Below are 23,553 nucleotides of genomic sequence, written 5' to 3'. Positions count from 1 at the left end.
ATCACGAAAAGGCTTGTGAGACATCCATCCAGCTTCACTTTATCACTTCCCAGTGTGGAGGCTTACTTGAGATGTTGTGAAAGGAAAGGCACAAAAAAAAGAAAGCTGAGAAAATCTAGATTAGGAAACTGACACAAGTAGAGGGAGATTGTAAGATGTTAAGAACTCTATTTCTCACCTCATCATTAAAGTATTATATCAATTTCATCTCATAACAGGATAAACCTGCCTTTAATGGAAAATGTATATCCAAATCTCTAGAATTTAACACACTGTAGGCATTCTCAGGAATTTGTGTGTAGTCATTTTAAAGGGGGAATCATAAAATAGAAAGTTAAGATAAAATAAACCAACATGATACATAAGTGAATCTCCACCAAACAACATTTCCTGTATACATTAGAAAAGATATAAAGGTAATCTTCCTCCTTTAAAACATTATACAAATCTAACTATATATCTTCCTCCATAGTATCTACCAATATTTCTATGAAAATATAAGCATATGTGTATATATAATTCATATATACTATCTAAACAAATATATATACATACATATATGTGTTCATATAATTATACACTAAAGAACATAAAATTAAAAGGTAGAATCAGATCCACCAGGGTTTTCCCCTTAAAAGCATTCGATATTCTTCTGGTATCCAAGAAAATATGAAATTAAGAAAATTAAAAAAAAAAAAAAACACCTCCCCAAAGTAAAGCCTCTGTTGTAGCAGCCATGAGCCAAGAGAGAATGTTTGGAGATCACTAAGCTAGAGAGCATATCATAGGGTTTACAACTCAGAGCCAACCCTTCCTACATTAACTCTTGGAAGAACAAATGTGAGAAATTCAATATCATTTTTTCTAGTCTCTGGTTTTGCCTTGTCTTCATGTGCGACTCTTTTCAGTGTCAGTAAACTTGAAGTTGAGCTGCATCTCTAGGTGGTGAACATGTTTTGTCCTCCCACTACATCCCTTTACATAGCAACCCCAGAGAGTTACTCTTGAGAAGTGTTGAGTTCGCTATGCTCCTGGGACTCCAAGCATCACTGCCAACCTTCCACAAGCTAAATGTTCCCTATAAGTACCTGTAACTAAGTACAGATTGTATCCAGGAATATGCTTCCTATAAGCTCAGCGTCTACCAACTTCACAGAATTTAACTAAGAATATCTGTGGTTATTAGTGAAGAACAGGGGGGTTCCTAATCAATCACCCTTGCTTATCTTTCCAGACACATCACTTATAACTCACACATAAGGCTGTTCTGTCTTTGGTCAATATAACCACCATATGGTTTACACAGTATTGCATACTGTCTTCATGTGCTCCCTGTCTCTTCATAGCTGTCCCCTCTGCCCACAGTATTTCTCTTAGCCTGTCACCCATTTACTTATCACCTCACCCCCACCTCTGCCTCCAACACATTACCTTCTCTCTGAAGTGATTTTTCTTCCATATCCCTGCAAATAGGTTTTATCTTATTCTTCTATGTTCTGCAATTTGCTCCTCTGTCTTCCCATGGAAAGCATCTATTACAGAATTTAGAATAACAGACTCTTTTTAAAAGTAGAATTTAAATTATAATCATTGATTTCCTTCTCTGACTCTCCCCACAAGAACTGATGTACAGAATATGTCTCTTTAACAAGTGAGTCCATAGAGTTTTACATAGGACTTGGCTAGAAGTTGGCATTCAATATATGATTGTCAAATGAATGGATAAATGAAAAGGTAGGTGATAGATATGCTTAAGAAGCCCACCCCGCACAAAATAGCCCTTCTAATTCTAATCGTTCTGAAGATGATAGTGCCTCTGAGAGTGAATATAGACAAATCTTCCTCAGATGGTACATGGATTATGAGTATTCACTTCTTAAAAGTAGGAATGTTTTGTTTCTACAAGACATTTATGGTTTGTTTAAATCTCCCTTCTAATCTCATTAGACCCTCCAGCCTCAACACTCTTAGTAAATGTTTTACCCAAAGCAGATTCTTTAGTGTCTAGAATAGATTGCATTCTTCCTCAAATACCCCCCACTGAGCCCAATACTTCTCCCTCAGAAAAGTCTTCAGCATTATCAACTTCTATTGGTTTTCATATTTTAGTTTATAGAAAGCCTCTATTGGAAAAGCCTCCATGTGTCCTACAAATCAGAGTTACATACACCTTCCCTAATATTTCCACAGCACCCTGACCTGATCCCATAGGAATAAGTGTCCTGAACTGCTAGGTGTCCTAGGAAGATTTGGAATGAGAAACAAAGGAAACAGTTAGCTCATAACTATGCCAAGCAAGTTTACTAATTTGTATAGCATCTTATACACCAATTTCAGGGCCAAGGTCAGCAGAGAGCTAAGTCAGACAGTGTACACACGAATCTTAAAATGGTCTTTTAATAAAAAAATACCTGGAGCTTGATAGTGGAGTAAATACTGAAAGATCTTAGAGAGACAAAGGAGTAAGCCACAGCCACAATCTCTTACTCACCACCTCCTCAGCTGTTAGGCCTCTAGCCAAATGAGCTTCCTCAGCCGAAAAGGCTTTAGTTCTTGGCTCCTTACACTTGCCTTATATACCTTTCTCTGCCCAGTCATCATTTCTTGGTATTAAAGGCATGTGTGCTTCCCAGTACTGGGAGGAAAAATGTGTGCTGCCACTGTCTGGCTCTGTTTTCTCTCCTAAGCTGAGTCAATTTCATGTTGTTCAGGGTGGCTTTGAACTCACAGAGATCCAGACAGATCTCTGCCTCCTGAGTGCTGGGATTAAAGGTGTATGCCACCACTGCCTGGCCTCTGTGTTTAATCTAGTGGCTTGTTCTGGTCTCTGATCTTCAGGCAACGTGTATTAAGGTATACAATATATCACCACAAGACTGTGCTGGCAAAGAGAACACAGGATACCTCAGATACTTGGAATTGATAACCACAGACCTTCGAGGGAGAAAGCAGAGTTCCCAGGAGCAAACTTTAACTTCTTAGAGACTCAAGCCCTGCTCTAGTCCCAGAATAGACCTTGCCAAGTCTGCCCCTGGGCAAGGACACAGAACTAACATTCTCTTTGTCCTTTCAACAAGGCCTCTGAGAAAGCCCAAGATCAGTCTGACTCCCAACGGGACCCACATTGCCTTTTTAGAGACTGGCTTTTTGTCACACTCTGGTTATAAGGGTACATTTACTTGTTGACCATGCTTGCTAAATTTTGGTAGCTCCAGAATCCTGCACAGTTTAGAACATTAAGTGATCAAATAAGGAGAATGAAAAAAAGGAAGATAAGCAGGATGGGTTTGTTGGATGTTGCTCGGGCATTTCAAAATAAGATGTTGTCTATCTAAACAATACTAACAAAAGAGGTGACATACTGATTTGTCAAGTATTAGCTTGATTCCAAAATTAAATTATTTAAGATGCACATTAGAGAATTGTCCTCAATGTAGGTTTTGAGTCCTACATTAATCTTCCATCAGAGTTTCAACGACAAATCAAAAAGCTACAATATGAATATGGGAGATACTTGAGTGACTTGTAAATGACCAGTTCGATATGCCTGAGAAATCTGAAGAGGAGGGGGTTATTCATTCAGCTAAGTGGAACCTATTTGGAAGTCACTGCATGCCCACTGATGACAGAGCCAAGTGCCAGAGCAAGCTGGCTAAGCAGCAGCCAATTGAATAGAGTTTATTGAGAGAGGCGCCAGGAAGGCTGATGAAAACCAAAGAGATTGTTCAGGGCTGGTGGCCCCATAAGTGACCAGCTAGAGACAGTGCATTCATCTGAGCCACATACATGAGAGCAATCTTCAGCAGTAAGGTGGGAGGGGACCCTACCTAGGCACAGGGAATCACATTTAAACAACTGCCCACTGCAGAAGACACTCACATGTGCTCAAAATCATCTTCATCTTAAGACCTTTGTCTATGCAGCTCATTTTCCTCATCCTTCGCTCTATTTCACGTGGTGGTAATGTATCAAATTTCTACAACCCAGAATTATACAAATGAGGCAAAGGAAAAGAATAACAACTGATGAAGGAATGAACACACTCACACAGTTTACCTACTAACGGCTCCATGAAGCTAAGAAAGGAGAAAATGTGATGTACGATGCAGTTCCCTGTGTTGAATATAACCACCAAAACAAAATTATATCATAGTTTTCAAAGGGCACAAGGCACATTTTTCATAAGGGTGAACACATCAGATGTTAAGTGGCCAGATATTCTTCACTCAATGAGGCAAGGGTAGAGGAGTCTGTTTGGGAGCTGGCAAGATAGCTCAACCTGCTTTGAAACCCAATGACTTGAGTTCTATCCACAGGAACCAAAGAAAAAATCCTCAAAAGCTGTCCACTGACCTCCATGTATTCTCTATGGCACATGCATTCAACACCCCTGCCCCCAATACAAACTGAATAAATAACTGGAATTTTTTGTTTGTTTGATTTGTTTTGTTTTTTGAGATAGGATTTCTCTGTGTAGCTTTGAAGTCTGTCCTGGAACTAGCTCTTTAGACCAAGCTAGCTTCAAACTCACCAAGATACACCTGTCTCTGACCCCTGAGTCATAAGATTAAAGATCTTATGACTACTTTAAACTGAATAAATAAAAAATAACAAAAATTTTTAACATACAGGATTCTCTTTAGGTCCAGAGGAGAATAAATAATAATTTTAAAGTGTCTTTCTTCTGTATTTTATATATAGTCTTTTTGTTTTGTTTAGTTTTTGCTGGGATAGAATGACCTGACACTCATTACGTAGGTGAGGGTGGCTTTTAAATTCTGACTTATACTGGCTGGTTTTGTATGCCAACTTGACACAAACTAGAATCATCAGAGAAGATGGAGCCTCAGTTGAAGAAATACCTGTGGTGATATTTTACTTGTGCTCTAACAAATAAAACTTATCTGGGGATCAGAGGACAGAGCCAGCCACTAGATTAGACATAGAGACCAGACAGTAGTGACACACACCCTTAATCTTATCACTTGGGAGGCAGAGATCTGTCTAGATCTCTGTGAGTTCAAGGCCATACTGGGAACAGAGCCAGGCATGGTGGCACACACCTTTAATCCCAACACTTGAGATCTCATATCTTACTTGGGAAGGACACACATCTTTAATCCCAGGAAGTGGTGACATGAAGCAGAAAGGTATATAAGGCTTGAGGACAAGAATTAGAGGCTTTTAAGCAGTTTAACTGAGACCCTCAGGTGTGAGGACTCAGAGGCTTTCAGTCTGAGGATTCGTGGAAACAGGATCAGCTGAAGAGTTGGGGAGGTGAGGTTGGCTACAGCTTGTTCTGCTTCTCTGATCTTTCATTTTTGCCTCAATATCTGACTCCAGGTTTCTCTATTAATAAGACCGTTTAGCAATACCTCTTGTGTTTAGCAAGACTGTGTTACAAATACCTCTGTGAAATCCAGTGGTAAGACATTTTCTCAATTAGTGATCAACAATGGAGAGCCCAGCCCATTGTGGGTGATGCCGTCCCTAGGCTGGTAGTCCTGGGTTCTATAAGAAAGCAGGCTAAGCAAGCCTGGGGAAGCACGCTAGTTGGCAGCTCCCTTCCATGGCCTCTACATTGGCTCCTGCATCCAGGATACTGCCCTGTTTGAGTTCCTGTCCTGACTTCCTCCGGTGATGAACAGCAATGTGGAAGTGTAAGCCAAATAAAGCCTTTCTTCCCCAACTTGCTTTTTGATCATGGTATTTTGTCATGGCAAGAGAAACCCTAACTAAGACATGATCCTTCTGCCTCTTCGCCCTAGGAAATGGAATTACAAACACAGGTTCTCATATCAGACTCACATTAATCTTCTAATTACACTCCATTTATTCTTTTCATTCAATCTGCTTATGCCAGAAGAGAGGAACAGAGGGAAAGGTGGTATTTCTATGAGACACTGTTCCTCACATGAACACACAGGGATGTTTGATAGGTTGACTTTTGCGGAGGAGTCATGGCTCTCCAAATTAGCCAGCAAGACCTGTAGTTAACTTATTTTCCACTGTATCTTTGAATCACCCTCTTTCTACTAGAGATTTAATCCCCTTACAAATATGTCTGTTTATAATTGAAAGACTCAGCAGGCTAACTAGAGGACTCGAGCCCATAAAGTAATCATATTTTTTCTAAGTGTAAATGAAGAAGTGCTGTTTTACTTTAAACTTGAATTGCTATCAGACTGGTTCTGTTAAGACTACATTTGGTTGATCACTTCCCTGGACCTTGATGATGTAGAACAGGCACAGAAAAATTGAAGAAAAACACAACAGTCTGCTCTTTCCTTCTGGTGGCCATCTTCCTGAATACCATCTATGAATTTTTTGAAGTACTCCTCTGAAATTTCTTTAAAACCCAAAAGTTAAAGTCACTGCCATGTTCAGGTTTCATACTTACCAGTTGTTCACATACCATCATTTATTTGAGCATTACAAAAACGCACCAAGTTAAATACTAATGCCTCTGTTTTATACATGAGGCAGACAAACTAAAAGGACTGATTTGGTTTTTTAAGGAGCACAGCTATTACAGATAGGAATCCATGCTTAATCCTGGGATAACTCTGCTGTGTTTTCTTCTGAATTGTCTCTTTTGTAGAAATGAGAGGTTTATTTTATGAATTAGAAAACCCTCTTTTCTCAAGAAATAGGATTTAGTCAATTCAAAAAGCTTCCATACAACAAGAGAAACAACCCACTGTAGAAATAGCCCACAGAATGTGGGGAAAACTCCTTGCTAGATATGTATCTATCAGGAGATTAACTTCTAGATTATTGTACTGGTTACTGGTTAGCTTTATGTCAACTGGACACAAGCTAGAGTTATCAGAGAAGAGAGAGCTTCAGTTGAGAAAATGCCTCCAATAAGATTTGGCTGTAGGACATTTTCTTTCTTTTGTTTTAATCAAGAAATTTTTTTATTCATTTTACATACCAATCATGGATCCCCCTTTTCCCTTCTCCCACCCCTTCAGCTTCCTCCCCAAACCCACCCCTCATTCCCTCCTACAAGAAGGTAAGGCCTCCCATGGGAAGTCAGCAGAGCCTGGTACATTCAGCAGAGGCAGGCCTAAGCCCCTCCCCCTGCCTCAAGGCTGTTCAAGGTGTCCCACCATAGTTAGTGGGCTCCAAAAAGCCAGCTCATGCACAAGGGATGGATCCTGATCCTACTGCCATGGGGATAAAGCTACACAACTGTCTAGCTATGCAAAGGGCCTAGTCCAGTCCTGTGGAGGCTTCAGAGATGTTGGTCTAAATTTCATGAGTTCCCACTAGTTTGGTTTGGTTGTCTCTGTAGGTTTCCCCATCATGATCTTGATGCCCCTTGCTCATAGAATCCCTCTTCTCTCTCTTCGACTGGACTCCTGGACATTTTCATAGTTAGTGATCAATGGGGAAAGGGCCTTGCCCATTGGTGGGTGGTGCCATGCCTGGGCTGATGGTCCTATGTTCTGTAAGAAAGTAGGCTGAGCAAGCCATGAAGAGCAAGCTCTGTGTGAGTTTCTACCCTCACTGCATTTGATGGTTAACTGTTATATGGAACTGTGAGCAAAATAAACCCTTTCTTCCCTTGCTTTGGTCATAGTATTTCATCACAGCAATAGTAACTCTAAGACAAATATGAAAAGAATCCAAAGAAGTAAATGTCAAGAGAGCAAATCACCTAGTTAATTAACAGGCAGAAAAACTGAGAAGAAACCTTTCAAATGAAGATGTATAAAGGTCTAGTAAATACATTAAAAATGTCCAGCATCATCAAAGAAATAGAAATTAAAACCACATTGAGATTCCATGCCAACAAAGTCAGCATGCCAGAATCAAGAAAACAAGCAGCAATAAATGTTAACAAGAATGAGTAGCAGGGATCTAGGCAGAGTAGTTCAGCCCTTGGGAAGATGAGACAGGAGGATTGCTACTAGTTCAGGGTTAGCCTTGGCTACATAAGTTCTAGGCCACAGAGTGACACCTTGTTTCTAAAACATTAAACAAACATTTACACAAAAGACTTCAAGGGAAGAAGGAGACCTAATTCTCTCTGATGGCAATGTACATTAGTGTAGCCATTAAGACAGCAGTATGGACATTCCTCAAAAATTAAAAATAGGCTATCCACTTGAACAAGCTATGCCCCACTGGGTGCACACCAAAAAAAATCAGAGTCAACTTACAGTGGAGGGATATATATATATATATATATATATATATATATATATATATATATATATATATATATATCATAGGCAAATTATAGAATCAACATGGATATCTTGATATCTTGCCAGGCATGGCAGGACAAGCCCTTAATCACTGAGGATGCTGAGGTACTTGTACCAACCTGGTCTACGTAGCATTCTAAGACAGCCAGGAGTACATTGAGAGATCCTATCAGAGGAGGAAGAAGGGGAGAAGGAAGGAAAAGAGGAAAAGGAAGAAGAGAAAGAAAGAGGAGAAGGAAAGAAAGGATATAAATGTGATATATCTATACAATAGAGTGTTATTCAGTTATGATGAAGGGTGAAATGCTTTCATTTGTAGAAAAATGGATGGAACTGGAGATCATCAAGTTCAGTGAAGTAATCCAATCCCACAATGGTTAAGTGTCACATGTCTTCCCTTATATGTAGAATCCAGGTGGGGTGTACAAGGGCATGAAAATAAAAAGGAGACCATTAGGGATGTAAGAAGGGAAATGGAGAGATACAAGAACAATAGAGGAGGTGAATATGATCTTAGTACTTTATATGTACACATGAAAATGTCAATAAACCCTTTGACTTTGTACCATTAACATACACTAATATACATAGTTATTTTCACACAGAGATGAAAATTTGAAAATTTCTACATAGATCAGAATAACTTGCCACTTTTTCTACTTTCTCTTTTTCTTTCTCCCTTTCTCTCTTTCTTTCTTTCTTTCTTTCTTTCTTTCTTTTTCTTTCCTTCTTAGTTCCTTCATTTCTTTTATCCCTTGGATTGAAAATAAATTTTTTTCTCATATAATATATCCTGATTATGGTTTCCCCTCCCTCTAATCCTCTCATGTCCTCCCCACTTTCCCTCCCATCAGAGTCTACTCACTTTCTGTCTTTCATTTTTTTAAAAAAGACTTCTAAGAGATAATAAAATATAAAATAAAATATAATAATATTAAACAAAAACTCTGCCAGAGTTAGATTAATAGCTTATCAGAATTCCATCGATGAATGTTAAGGCTACAAACTGTTGGAATCTTAATGTAACAGTAGCATCACATATGTGAACCTTAGAGCACCTGGTCCTTTTCCATCACCACAGCATCACCTTGACACCCTCTTGCTATCCAATTTATCAGGAGACACAGATGGTTGATTACTGAGGGCAGTAATTGTAGAGTGTGCCTTTTAAATAAAGAAGTAGTAAAAAGTTATGTTGAAATAAAACAAAAACTATCACATCAAAGTTGGAAATGACAAACCAACAGAATTAGAAGAGTCCAAGAGAAGGCTCAAAAACCAGAGACTCACTCATTCACACACTCAGGAATGTCATAAAAACGCTAATCTGGAAGCCATGATATATAAGCAGAGGACATGGTGCAGACTCATGTGCTTGCTGCTTCAGTCTCTGGGAATTCACATGAGCTGTGCTTATGTTGACTTATAGGGCCTTGATTACTTGATGAACTCATCCCCTCTGGTTCTTACACCCTTTTTTCACCTCCTTTCCACAGGGTTACATGAGCTATGAGGGGAGGTATTTGATAGAGACATACCATTTAGGGTTCAGTGTTCCAAGGTCTCTCTCTGCCTAAAGTCTGGCTATGAGTCTCTGTATTGGTTCCCATCTACTTCAGGAGGAAGCTTCTCTGATGACAGCTAAACAAGGCACTGATGAGTATGGCAGAATATCATTAAGAGCCATTTTATCTCTACTTTTGTTTTGTTTTGCTTTTTCAGTCCAATAGTATTTGGTTTTACCCCAGATCCCTGAGCTATCTGCTCTTAGGTTCTTGGTCACCTAAGCATGGTCAGGCATGGGTTCCATCTCATGAAGTGGTCCTTAAGTCAAATCAGATACTGGTCAGTTACTCCCACAAGCTTTGTCCCACCAAGCCCTAAGGTATTTTGCAGGAAGGACATTATTGTAGACCAGCTCAACTTGTCCGTGTTAAGTGAATTGTGTAGGTATCTTCAGTAAATGGCCTTTGCTGTCTGTTTGTGGAGAACAATCTATTTTTTTTTACATTTTTGAAGCTTATTTATTTATTTATTATTTTAGAATTTAATTTAATTTTACATATCAGCCATGAATTCCCCTGTCCTCCACCGCCCGCCCCCCCCCCCCCCCGCCTTCCCCCCAGCCCACGCCCCATTCCCATCTCCTCCAGGGCAAAGACTCCCCTGGGGATTCAGCTCATCCTGGTAGATTCAGTCCAGGCAGGTCCAGTCCCCTCCTCCCAAGCTGAGCGAAGTGTCCCTGCATAGGCCCCAGGTTCCAAACAGCCAGGTCATGCACTAAGGACAGGTCCTGGCCCCACTGCCTGGGGGCCTCCTAAACACTTCAAGATAATCAACTGTCTCACTTATCCAGAGGGCCTGATCCAGTTGGGGGCTCCTCAGCTATAGGTTCATAGTTCATGTGTTTCCATTAGTTTGGCTATTTGTCCCTGTGTTTTTTCCAATCTTGGTCTCAATAATTCTCGCTCATACAATCCCTCCTCTTTCTCGCCAATTGGACTCCACAAAGATACCTCCACAATAGACTACTGGCAATGGTCGAGAGAAAGCCCGAACTGACCTACTCTGGTGATAGGATGACCAAACACTCTAACTGTCATGCTAGAAATCTCATCTAATGACTGAGGGAAGCAGATGCAAAGATCCAAAGCCAGGCCCCAGGTGGAGCTCCAGGAGTCCAATTGGTGAGAATAATCTCTTTTAACTTGCCATTTTCAGCATTCACTAGACACCATTACTAAGATTAACTGAAGCTGGAGAGCTAACCTTATAAACCAACCCTAGAGGAATTAAAGATGCCCAAAGCATCTTGGCCCAGTACCCTAGACATAAAACTTTCCAAAGAAAATATGTTTGCCCTCTATGAAGCAGAGAAAAGACTCCAGGAGCTCTGACCACATCTGTGGTGCTTTGAATGAAAATGGCCCCCATTGACTAATAGAGAATGACACTATAAGGAGATGGGGTCTTGTTGGATTAAGTGTGGCCCTGTTGAAGGAATTATGTCACTAGGAGTGGGATTTGAGGTTTCAAGTGCTCAAGCAAGGCCCAGGGTCTCTCCCTGCTATCTGCCAAAGCAGATGTAGAACTCTCAGTGTTAGTTTTTCGGCTGCGTTGTGTTCTTACCCTGCAAGGAAATGCCACGAAACACGACAGAATCCGCTAACAAAGAGTTTTATTAAAGGTAAAGGGACAGAGAGTGAACAGGCCTGCGGGAAACACGTGTGTGGAGAAGAGAGAACCGGGAACATGGCGCCTGATTTTAAAGGCTGGGCGTGGACAGATCAGCGTCACTACTACATGCAAGCACGTAGATCACATGGCCACGTTGCGCGCTTACGTGGCTAGTGAAACGTCACGCATCTCGGTCACGTGAGATGCCCTGACCCGGAAATGGCTATCCTGACCTGGGCCTGGCTAGGCGGAAGTGTCCACCAGGCATATGCGAAAACGCCTGATCGTGGGGGTGTGTTGTAAATCTTTCACTCAGTTATTGCTGCCACACCATGTATGCCTGTGTACCGCCATGCTTTCCACCATGGCAATAATGGACTAAACCTCTGAACTGTAAGCCAGCTCCAATTAAATATTTTTCCTTTATAAGAGTTGTTGAGGTCGTGATGTCTCTTCACAGCAATAAAACCCTAGCTAGAACAACATCTAAAATGATGTAGACTCTAGTTCCTAGGAACCCTAGGCGAACCCTCATGTGATAATAATTATGTTTGAAGGAGTTCCCTGCCTAGAGAAAGTCCTGAGGTCAGCAGGAAACTTTACTCAAGAATCTACATGTTTCTAAGCTAACCTCCCTCATGTTTATGGATTCTCCCATGGCCCCAGTGCCTATGACTCATACTAAATATTGAATTTCACCTCCCTCCAGTAGAGTCAGGTTGCATAAATAATAACCTTTAGGGCAGATAACACTTTCTGGAAGCATTAAAAGGCTTCCATTGTAAAATCCGTGTGAGGTCTGACATGGAATAAGAAGATGCAACTGCCTTCTAATTCCCAGATTTTAGCAACAGATGATTTTTAATGGATCTTTGGTATGGCTGGCAAACTTCCTCTTGTACGGCCCTCAGAAAGAGATCAGAGATGCTGTCTTTCTGGGGGTTGTTTTTAAAACCCAGAAACTCATCAAAGCACTGATCTCTACATATGATGCCCATTTACTCCTCATTTATCATCCACTGAGCCCAGTATTTACATTGAACAGAGCTATTTACAGGAGAAAAGACCCTTGTGACTGACAGTCTTACTAAAATAGTGGGTTCCTGTGTCACAAGGGCCACTCCCAAAATGAGATTCGATATTATCTTGCATCCCTCTCTGTCCAGCTATTCCTCTGCCAGGTCATCATCCACCAAGGTCTGAGCCTGGTCTCCTCTCCTCCAGAAAACCCTTTCAATACATCCCTGGCAGTAGAGCTTCTTCTCCATTAGTTGATGCCTTTTCAAATTATTTCATATCTCATTGAAACTATGAGCTTTAGAACTGAGGAAAAGGAAAGTGTTGAATTATGAGTGACAGTCCAATTTCCTCCATGCTATTCATGTGACCATAAATACAGCTATCCTATTCTCTGCTACACATTTTTTTTAATTAAAAAAAAAACATTATTTGGCCCCCAAGGTCCCATACACCTTTACTGTTCAATAGGTTTATAGCTGATTATATCATACTGGTCATTTGCCTTCAACTCTCCGTACCTGATGTATGAAACAATTACCAGGCTGATATCACTGTAAGTAATACTGATAATGATACTATGTCCAATTATTTTATACTCCTTATTTCCAATGTTTAATGACTGTGAAGTACCCAAAAAGGAACCTAAAAGATGTTTTATATAAAGAATGGGTACATGTGTCATTAATAAATTAACATTTAAGTGAATAGATGCTAAAACATAGCATAAGCCCTCTGTGTGCATTGTTGTATGTTCTCTTTACAAGACAATCAAAGTAGACACTGTGGCCCCCATTGAACTAAGAAAGACAGTGCTGTAAAAGGATAATAAACTGTTTGTTGGAGGTGCCAAGTCCTGGTTGTGGTGTAGGAAATAGGCAAGTAAGTCTATCTGGGTCCTACACATAGGCTTTCCCCTACTGCTCCACAGTCTTTAAGCCTATCAAAGAAACAATGCCCACACCCATGCCCTGTTTCACACTGCTATAAGGAAAGGGCTTTCTATGCTGATTGGAATGGCAACAGTACCCAGCCCTAATTTGAGGAACAAAGAACTAGGGAAGAGATCTGGTTTCCCACCAAACCCTTCCCAGGCAAAACAGCAAGCCAGAATAAAGTTGCAAAGGAGCTGAGAAATAGCATGCATGATGAGAGGGTGGTTCTTTAGGTTTGTGACCAGGAAAGCCTGAGGCTCCTGCTGTAGCTGCCAGGCTGCAGATTAAGCCCTTTCTTTCTTTTTTCTTTCTTCAAAAACAAGAATGTTGAGACCCTAAACTTGTTTTCTTTTAAATGCTATAAGCTTTTCAGGAAACAGCTTCCTCTGGGAACCTGCTCATTACAGAGTCCCCTTGAAGAAGTGCCAAAGTGTAGTTAGGGAGGAGGGGGCTGGAGAGAGGGAAATGTTGGATTGATTCAGTGGGGTTATTTGATGGTGAAAATGCCTTTATACAAGGAACAGAGAATAGCCTGGTGCCTTCTCAGCCAGGCAGAGCATACAGACTCCTGGGAATGGAGTTTGCACTGGGTGAAATTTATCTAAAAACAGAATCTTGCAACTGATAGTGATGAACTAAATTTTAATAATAGGTCCCCACATATTAAGAACTCCGAGTTCTGAAATCAGATATTTCAACTGAATTTACCTTCATTGTCACCATTTACAATACAAAGAAAAATGTAAGTTCAAAGAATAAAAAAGACATAAATGCCACAGAGATAAGACATGGCCAAAGCATTATCTGAACCCTGTTCTGATGACAGAATCCATGTTGTATAGTCTCACCTGTCAACATCTAAGTAAAGACAGTACTAGATCTATAAGGCTAATTTGTATCAAAGAATTATTGTGGAATGAAGAATGTGGAGACATATTTCCTTGTAATAAGATTTTATACCGTCATGAAGTCATCCTTAATCAACATAATAAAGAAGGCATAGAGCCATTGGATACATAATCACTGCTATCACCTGTGGGATGTTTAAAGGACATCAAGGAGGTTACTTATCACTGAGCATCATTCATGCACAAAGCCACCAGGATATAAACAGTTTTAGAATCATCTCTTGGAAAATCTCTATGAAGAAAAAATGGAAGAACATGAGTCTATGAGTGCAGGGCAGAGATGTTCATGTCTTAGGCCAGAGCATTCTACTTGTGTTCTCTCCCTCTTCTACAGACAAGCTGTCTCACTATGGACAGAGGCTGAACTTTTAAAACCCTTGATATCCTCATCTATAAGACAGATCTGGGAGACATTTACCTTGCAAAGACTGTGATGTCAGAAGATACCATAAAATAATAGCTCAACAGAATAGATAATCATTGCAGTTCCAGTGACTACTGAGGTGTTGTACATTGGTTATTGTTGCTAACATTATTACATCTCTCCAAGGAAGCATAAGCACATAAGCACATGGGCATTAATTAATTTCTCATTATGTGGTAAGTATGAGTTTGGGTTGTATGTCTCAAAGTATGTAACACTTGCAGAATCCCTATTTAATAGTGAACAAAATATTCCCTGAAAAGTTTAATAAACCCAGTCATAATAAAATTAAGCATTGCTTTCTAAATTTATAGAGACAATAAGGCCTTGTGTCAAGATTCAGACCCAGGAAGGCTAATTCAGACAAACTTCCCATGGGCACTTGAAAGGGAATTTCCCAAATGATATGTTTCCAAATCATGCTCTGTGGCTCCTTAGAAACCACCAAATGTGGGTATGAATAATCCCAAATACCTCTTCACCACTCACCACTCACACTTGCTCTTATTAATATTGTGTATCAAATTTCCAATAAGTATATCATTTGGAGAAGAAGTTCCATAACTCATAAGCATTTGGACTGCACAGAATGTACTACCTGATAGGAGAATGAGCCATGGGCTCTGCAGAGGGTGACAAGAAAGAGCATAGTCAGTGTCCTGTTGGCTTTGACATACTTTTCCAAGATTTTACACTAATCTGGTCCTGCAGATGATTCCTCAGTTGAGACAGTACTTGGGGTATCTTGCCTTAGTGTTCTCCCCAGGCTGCTAAACAGCCTGAAAGTTTCAGCACTGTCCTTAGGAACAGCAGCCCTGCAGCCAGGTTCTGGAGGCCTAAACCCAACCAAGGATTAGGCAGCCTGGGATCCAAAAATGTTTGATGGATAGACATTTCAGAGGTGGGAAATTGACAGGAGTTAGGGTGAATCTCTGTTGCATCGTGTATTTTCTGTCTCTATTCCTAACAAATACATCATTTTAGAGGTTTTTATACACTTCCATTCTGAAAATTTCTTCTCACAGTACCCTTTATATTTCTTACTTGCTTACTTTTTTGTTTGTTTATTTGTTTGTTTGTTCAAAAAGAGAATAAGGATAATTTCTGGAAAATGTAAATGGCTTTAAAGGAACATCCCTAAAATAGCCTTGAAATCTTTCTTTGATGTCTCATTTTACATCATAAAATGTTAAAATAACTATCCTATGCATCTGACTGAGCTAAGAGATTTGAGAAATGCCTTCTTTGTTCCTCTGAAGACTAGCAGCTTCCAAATAGGCTTTATATATTTCTGACTGCTGTTCTATTTGTAATTATAGGTTAGATGTTTGGAGTGTATGTTGTAGTTATGCTTTTCACTAATTGCATCAGTGTGTGTTGGCATGAGCAAAGTTCAACAAAAAGTCTCAAATAGCCAATGGGTAAGGACGCCCCAACAAGCCTTCTGATCTTCAATTTGTTGTATTTTTACAAGGATTTTGGCAACAAATTATTCTATGATATTCCATTTATAAATGAGTTAATAATATCACTTTGATTCCACATGTTATCTTTTCCAGGGCACCATCATGAATTTGTTCCTCTAGGCCTCTTGAAAGGGCAGAGGAGAAGGGTCCCAGGCATTATGTGTAACATACTATGGTGGTTTGAATGAGAACGGCCCCTACAACCTCATAAGGAGGGGCACTATTAGGAGGTGTGGCCTTGTTGGAGGAAGTGTGTCACTAGGGATAAGCTTTGAAATTTCAAGTGCTCAAGACAGACCCAGTGATTCTCTCTTCATTCTGCCTGCTGATCTGTATTTTTGACTCTCATCTACCTCTCCAGCACCATGTCTACCTATGTGCTGCCAAGCTTCTTGCCATGAGAATGGACTAAACTTCTGAAACATAAGCCAGTCCTAATTAAATGCTTTCCTTTATAAGAGTTGCCAAGCTCATGATGTCTCTTCACAGCAATAGAACTTTGACTAAGACACATACCTTGTTCAGGTTGTCCACTGAAGGAAGAACTAATTTCCTTTCTACATGAGTCCTTGGGACAAAGGAGATTCCATATAGATAATTTTCTCTTTGTGGAATCCCTTGGAGTATCAGAGGCCTGAGCAACTGCTGAACTGCCATAGTTCTCCCCAATAAAAGATTCTTTGTAATCTGTGGGGAAAGATCCTCATTCAAATTGAATATGTCATCTAGTCCTCAACCAAACATGCATTTTCCCTATAGTCATGGGAACTGGGATTGATCACATTCTCTTCCAGGATCTAACCTGAGTCTGTCTCAGACTCTACCTTGAAGGATCACTGAGACTAGGACTTTTATTAATGTTGGAGAGTAAGCCTTACTATGAATATAATTCTCAGTCTTCTTTCTCTGACTTGTTCTGTACTGTCCATTAGCCAAGTAACTAAAGCAATTAGGAGGTTATTTTATTTGGACATATACTTGGTTTTTCTTTTTTCTTTTCTCTTTTTATTTGAGTTTTACACATTTTAATATGATTTGCTTAATCCGTGTTAAATTTTTCCTTAATACATTAAGCTGATTTGTCTGTGATTAGCATAAATATTATTCCTTTTAACATGTGATTGAAAATATTCGATTTGATAAACCATTTTTCAAAGTAGCTTACTGGTACAATACGGAACATTGGAATAGATGACTTCATCTAACAAAATAAAACAAGCAAACAAAAACCAAAAAAAAAAAAAACAAATGCTCAAATCCATACATATCAAAAACTAAATCACAAACTACAGACTAAAATTGAACAAGAGAAAAAAGACATGAGCATTTAAAGGTAGCACTTTATAATAAAACAACCAAAGAGAAAGAAAAGAAAATTACTAAATATAGGTATACTTGCTTCAGCTGACGCTCAGATGAAGTAGGGTTGGTGCAAGAATATAAAGTCATCTGCTTGGTTTTTCTATGTGTCTCCTGAGCAGAGCCTGGATGAAATTGTTCAAGGCCATGCAATAATCCATCCTTTGCAAAAGCGCTTCAATGGCTTCACTTCCAAAATGGGACTTTGCAGCCCTTCGAGTTTTAGAAACTTGCCTTCTAGTGAAACTTGCAAAGATGCAAAGATAAAGCTGGGACTTCTCTAAGTTAGAAAAACAATGCACTAAGAATCAATGTTTTTTTTTTTTTCTTTTGGTTTTCCGAGACAGGGTTTCTCTGTGTAGCTTTGCGCCTTTCCTGGATCTCGCTTTGTAGACCAGGCTGGCCTCGAACTCACAGAGATCCGCCTGACTCTGCCTCCCGAGTGCTGGGATTAAAGGCATGAGTCACCACTGCCCAGCAAGAATCAATGTTTAAAAAAATGGATATAGAGAGAGACAGAGAGGAGGAGGAGGAGGAGGAGGAGGAGGAGGAGGAGGAGGAGAGAGAGAGAGAGAGAGAGAGAGAGAGAGAGAGAGAGAGAGAGAGAAGAAAGAAATAGGTCTGTGCCAGAAAGGAGGCCTAGAACAAAACTGAAATGAAAAGACCATGGTTTTAAAATGGCTGCCCTCTGGGTAACAGTACAGTTTTCAGAGCTCTTAAATCAAGTAATGCATTCGATGCAGCAGGTTTTTCTTATGCCCATTCTATTCCTTCAACCAACCTGGAACTGAAGTTCTCATTATGATAGATCAGACCCATTCATCCTATTCTTGCAGGATCCTTCATGAAGTGCCATGCTGTGTCTTTCTAAGTATTTCTTTGTTGGCGGTGGGTTTTCAACTATTGAGTCCTTTGATGTGTTTTACTCACTGAAGTTGGCTCATAGTGCCACACTAAAAAAAGAAGTATCTCTGGAGGTAAAGGAAAAGCCAACACTCAAGTAGGGTAAGAAGATTCTGGACGCATGCTTCTGGTGCCATCCTTGAGGAGAATGCTTCTGAAAGGGCATTCTGTATGCTTCTCAAAGACTTTTGTGGGAAGAAATCTCCTTGCCTTATAAATAATCCTCACCTATCTACCTACTGCTCCCTAATCCTCTCATCCCAGCACACTTTTCCAAAGCCCTTTCGCCTATAAAACTAAGAATCCTTCATTCCAGATAATCCTCATTATCCAGAACAAAAATAGTTGACTCCTATCTTAGTTAAGGTTTATATTTATGTGATAAAACACCACAACCAATAGTTACTGGGGCAGAAAAGGCTTTCTTTATGCTTACATAGCCCATTCACAGCCCATCACAAAGGGAAGGCAAGGAAAAACCCCAAGGCAAGAAGAATTGAAGCCAAGACCATGGAGGGGTGCTGCCTATTGGCTTACTTCCTATGGCTTGCTAAGTCTGTTTTCTTATATACCCCAGGACCACCAACCACAATGGACTTGACCCTCTCACATCAATCACTAATTAAGAAAATGCCTACAAAGACCTGTCTACAAACCAATCATATTGAGGCATTTTCTCAGTTGTCATTCCCTTTTCTCAGATCACTATAGTTGTGTCAAACTGTAAAAGCAAAAGCAAACAAACCATAACCCAATCATAACAATCACACAATCATCCATTGTTTCCCTTCGTTCCTTTCAAAAGTTCCCATCTTTTCTCTGTCTTGAGGATGCATACTCCAGTGAAGATTTACAAGTAACATTGGAGAGGCAGACTCATCATAAAGACTATCAGAAATGAAATCAGTTGGAATCCCAGACATTTACTAGCTCTGTCACTGTAAAGGAGTCATCTTGTCTTGTTAAATCCCAGTTTCCTTATCTGGAAATACAGGATAAAATATCTACTATCAATACACACACCTATGTACTCACTCTTTCTACTATGAAAGTACACCCATCATTAGCTTAGTACCTTGTTGCCCAGATAATCACTAATACTTGTTCTCTAGTGTATGCAGTGATACACAACCACAGTGCTAACTTCAAGACAAGATGCAAGAAAAATTGTCAACAAGGATTTTCTGACAGTTATTTTTAGCAAATGTCTATCATTCTCCCGTCATTATTTTTCTTCCATCCTTTCGTCTTCTATTCTGATAAGAACTCAGGCAATGTACCCGGAGTTGCAGTACCCAAAGTACACCATGACAATGCCTAGGACATTAAGGTAGGGAAGTAAAACATTCTGAGTATCTGAGACTGTTGGACCAGAGCCACAATGAGAACTTTGAACTCTATCTTTGTACAGGAAAGAATAACTTTACATATTGTTTATGTTAATCAGGGGTAAGACAATTTCAATATTACTCTCTGCCAAGTTTAATCCCAGTTGAAACTGTAATTCTTTCTATTTTTGTGAAGATTCAAAGAAACCCGCTGTGTAAACCACTTCACATGATGCGTAGACAAAGTTGGCAATCTGCTCTTGAACACCTCAGTTCCAGCACTGAGAGTGATGCCCTAAGGGCACAAAGTATGTCAAAATGACCCAACTAAGAGTGGTTTCACATCACCTTCCCTTCAATCCTGATTTCAATCAATCTTTTCAGTCTAGCCTGACACTCCTTATGAAGTACACCAGCTACGACTATCTCACCATTCTTCAAATATTGTCTCCTATTATTCCAGTATTTATAATTTTATTAAATTGGACTATCTTTCTTACATTCCAGCAAGTGACTCTGATTTGGCTTTCATGACTCTTTCAGTCTTGTTTCCTCTATAATCAATAAGAAATCTGCATATATGTTATAGTTGTTTGTTTGGTGTTGTGGAACTCATAACAGTGAGAGTGGGAGTGTCTCTGACTCTTTCACCTGCTCTTGGGACCCTTTTACTCTTACTGGGCAGCCTCATTCAGCCTTAATATGAAGGTTTGTGCTTAGTCTTATTGTTTCTTGTCTGCCGTGTTCAGTTGGTATTCCCAGGAGACCTGTTATTTTCTGAATGAAAATGCAGGAGGAGTAGATCTCGGGGAGAGGGCAAGTGGGGGTGTCAGGGACTGGGAGAAATGGAGGGAGGGGAAACTGTGGTCTGGATGTATTGAAAACAAAATAAATAAATAGAAAAGAAGGGAAGGAGGGAGGGAGGGAGGGAGACAGGGAAAGAAAGAAAGAAAGAAAGAAAGAAAGAAAGAGAGAGACAGACAGAGAGACAGAGAGAGACAGAGACAGAGACAGAGAGAGAAGGAAGGAAGGAAAGAAAGAAAGAAACCTACCCTTCCACACAGCATTCATTACATTCTATCTTGTTCTGCCTAGACTATTTCCTTGAAGGATATCCTTCCTTACTTCCTGGACATCTTTCCAATTTCTTCCCATTATTTTTCTGCTTCATCAGAAAGCAAGTTCTGAGTCCTACATGCATCTTCTTATTGTACACCTAATCCAAATTTGACTCATTTATCAGAAAATATAACATACTCTGATCATATTGTGGTATTTCTCTGAAACCATTTACACCCACAAGCTAATAGACAGTGTTTCTAGAAACGTCATTAAATATTTTATTTTTCAAATACCACAATTCTGGAAATGCCACCTTGTTTAAAAGTTTTGCTTTTGAAGGGGAGCCAACAGGGTGATGATACATGTGTTACTTCTCCATCTTGGTTTAAGTAGTTTAAATTCCTTCAGCGGACTGAATGATTCAGACCTGCATTCTTGGCCAGAATGTTCTACTGCCATGATAATACTACATCAAGGCTGCTCACAAGATCAGCAAATAATAGTGATGATAATAAAAATGATGGCAGCTAATATTTATTGGCAGCTAGATGCCATAAGAGACACTAAAGGTGCCTTAATGACTATTTTATCTTGTTCTTACTTATATAAATATATATGACATGAGCCTGTTCTCTTACCATTTTAAAGATAAAGAGATCTGGAAAGCTTAATGAGTTGCCTAAGGTAACAAAATGAGTAGGTGAAAGAGTGGGAATCTTCAATCTAGATTCATTAGGTAGCAAAGCAAGAGTCTCACCAAGTTAACATGTTTAATTTCCCTGAGTACAGCATCCAACAGGAATTTAGCTCCTCTCTTCCTTCTTCCCATGGAACTAGATATACCCCCACTATTAGACCTTCCAGTGTGTTGAATTATAGTTGTTAGCTTAAATACTTGTTTCCTCAACTGTCTAAATGTCTCTTGGCGTCTTTTATCTTTGCACATCCAAGACCTAGTAGAATAGCTTATCAAACTAGCATTCATTCAAATTAACAAATCATAATAAATAGTTCTTGGATTTGGAATGAATCATGGTCTCTCCACCTCTAAAAGAAGGACTGTTCATTTATAAATAAGGACATTCCCATTCTTTGGTGCCAAGCAATGCTCACGATTTTGTGTTCATGAGCCAGTACATGTGTGCAACTGGCAAGAAACATCTTGGGAAAATGCTACCCCATTATTACAAGGCACTATTGAAAAGGGACCAAAAAAGAGAAAATTCCTACTGTCCTAACATGTTCCAGCTGCAGCAGACAAGTTGTCATTACACCAACATAAAGTTATTGCCTCTAGACTTGAAACCAGCAAATTGGCCTGAAGTTACAGGATACAATCTTCATTGCATATTTCTCTGAACTCCAACTTCACTGTACAAATGCACGCTATCTCTGTGTGAGGAAGCTGCCATTGTGTATCAACACCAGGTATGCAATCAGCGTCTGATGGGCAGGTTGCCAGGCTGGCCATCTGTGTTGTGCCTGGTTGCTAGGGCACAAACAAGGATCTGTATAGTATCTTGTTTTCACCCTAACCACAAAAGCCTGGAGCAGTGATAAAGTCTGCTCAAAATACTGCAGCATCAAGGAAATGTACACATTTGACTTAATGTGGAAGTGCTATAGAAGGGCAGCTCAGAAAACCAGGACTTAGGCCTGGCCTCTGCAACTAAAGACTCCAATTTAGATGTGTGCTTTTCTGAGCACACTAAGTCCTTATTGGTAAATAAGGAGAATCTAAACCTTGGAGATTCTGAGAGGCTATTACACTGACAATATATGAAATGTTTATAGACACTACCTGAACAAACATCTAGATCCTTTATCATTTGTAAATTATTGAAATATATAGTTGAGGGATATTACTAAATACTTACATAAGTAACTTCTTACAGTGAATGCAAAGTAAACTAATATTTAAACTTACCTTCTTTTTTGTTTTAACTTTTAGTAATAAATTTATATAAGGAAACAAGAATGCTGAAAGCAGATGTAGTTAAATATGACAAAAACCATGAAGGTGGAGCAATAAGGCTAGAGGGATAAGGGACATGAATAGAATATGGCACAGTCAGATTTGACCAACACAAATAGCTAACCAGAGCAAGAAGCTGGGCTAAATAAGCAAAAGCAATTCTATTCTGAAAATTATTCCATTTATATAGGCCGCTTGGATCAAAATAAATAGTTTTGAACATACCTACAGGTTATTAGGCATTATTTAGACATTGTATATTCAAAGGCAAAGAACAAAGTATCTTGGAACAGTATAACCAGAAACACACCTGGACAATACAATAAGAAACCTCCATCTAGTATGATATTTATAGCAGTGTGAAGTCATCTGGAAGCCAGAGAAAGAAACCAAGACAACCTAGGAGAAAACAGTCAAAGAAGTCTTCACAGCAGACACGAATTCCGAATTAAGCCCTAAAACCCAAGAAAAACATCACCCAAGAATGTAGGCTGCTGAAAACATTCCAGGCAGAAGGAACAGTATATGGAAAAGTGCTGAGCTGAAAACCTGACCAAAAAAAAAAAAAATACGGGTTCTTATTCTCTGTTTCATATGCAAGCAGAAGTTGTCATATAATTTGTGCATTTCGTGAGTGAGGGATTAGGATGCTCAATATACAATTCTGAGCCCAAATTCTTTATACTGTATCATATTACACTGGAAAACTCACCAAAGTGTATCCATTACTGGTATGTCAAGATTCTTTTTGATTAACCCACCAAGCATGGAGTACTTACT

The sequence above is a fragment of the Peromyscus eremicus genome, chromosome 2 (genome assembly GCF_949786415.1).
Source record: "Peromyscus eremicus chromosome 2, PerEre_H2_v1, whole genome shotgun sequence".
In the NCBI taxonomy this organism is placed as follows: domain Eukaryota; kingdom Metazoa; phylum Chordata; class Mammalia; order Rodentia; family Cricetidae; genus Peromyscus; species Peromyscus eremicus.
This window is presented reverse-complemented; position numbering follows the sequence as displayed.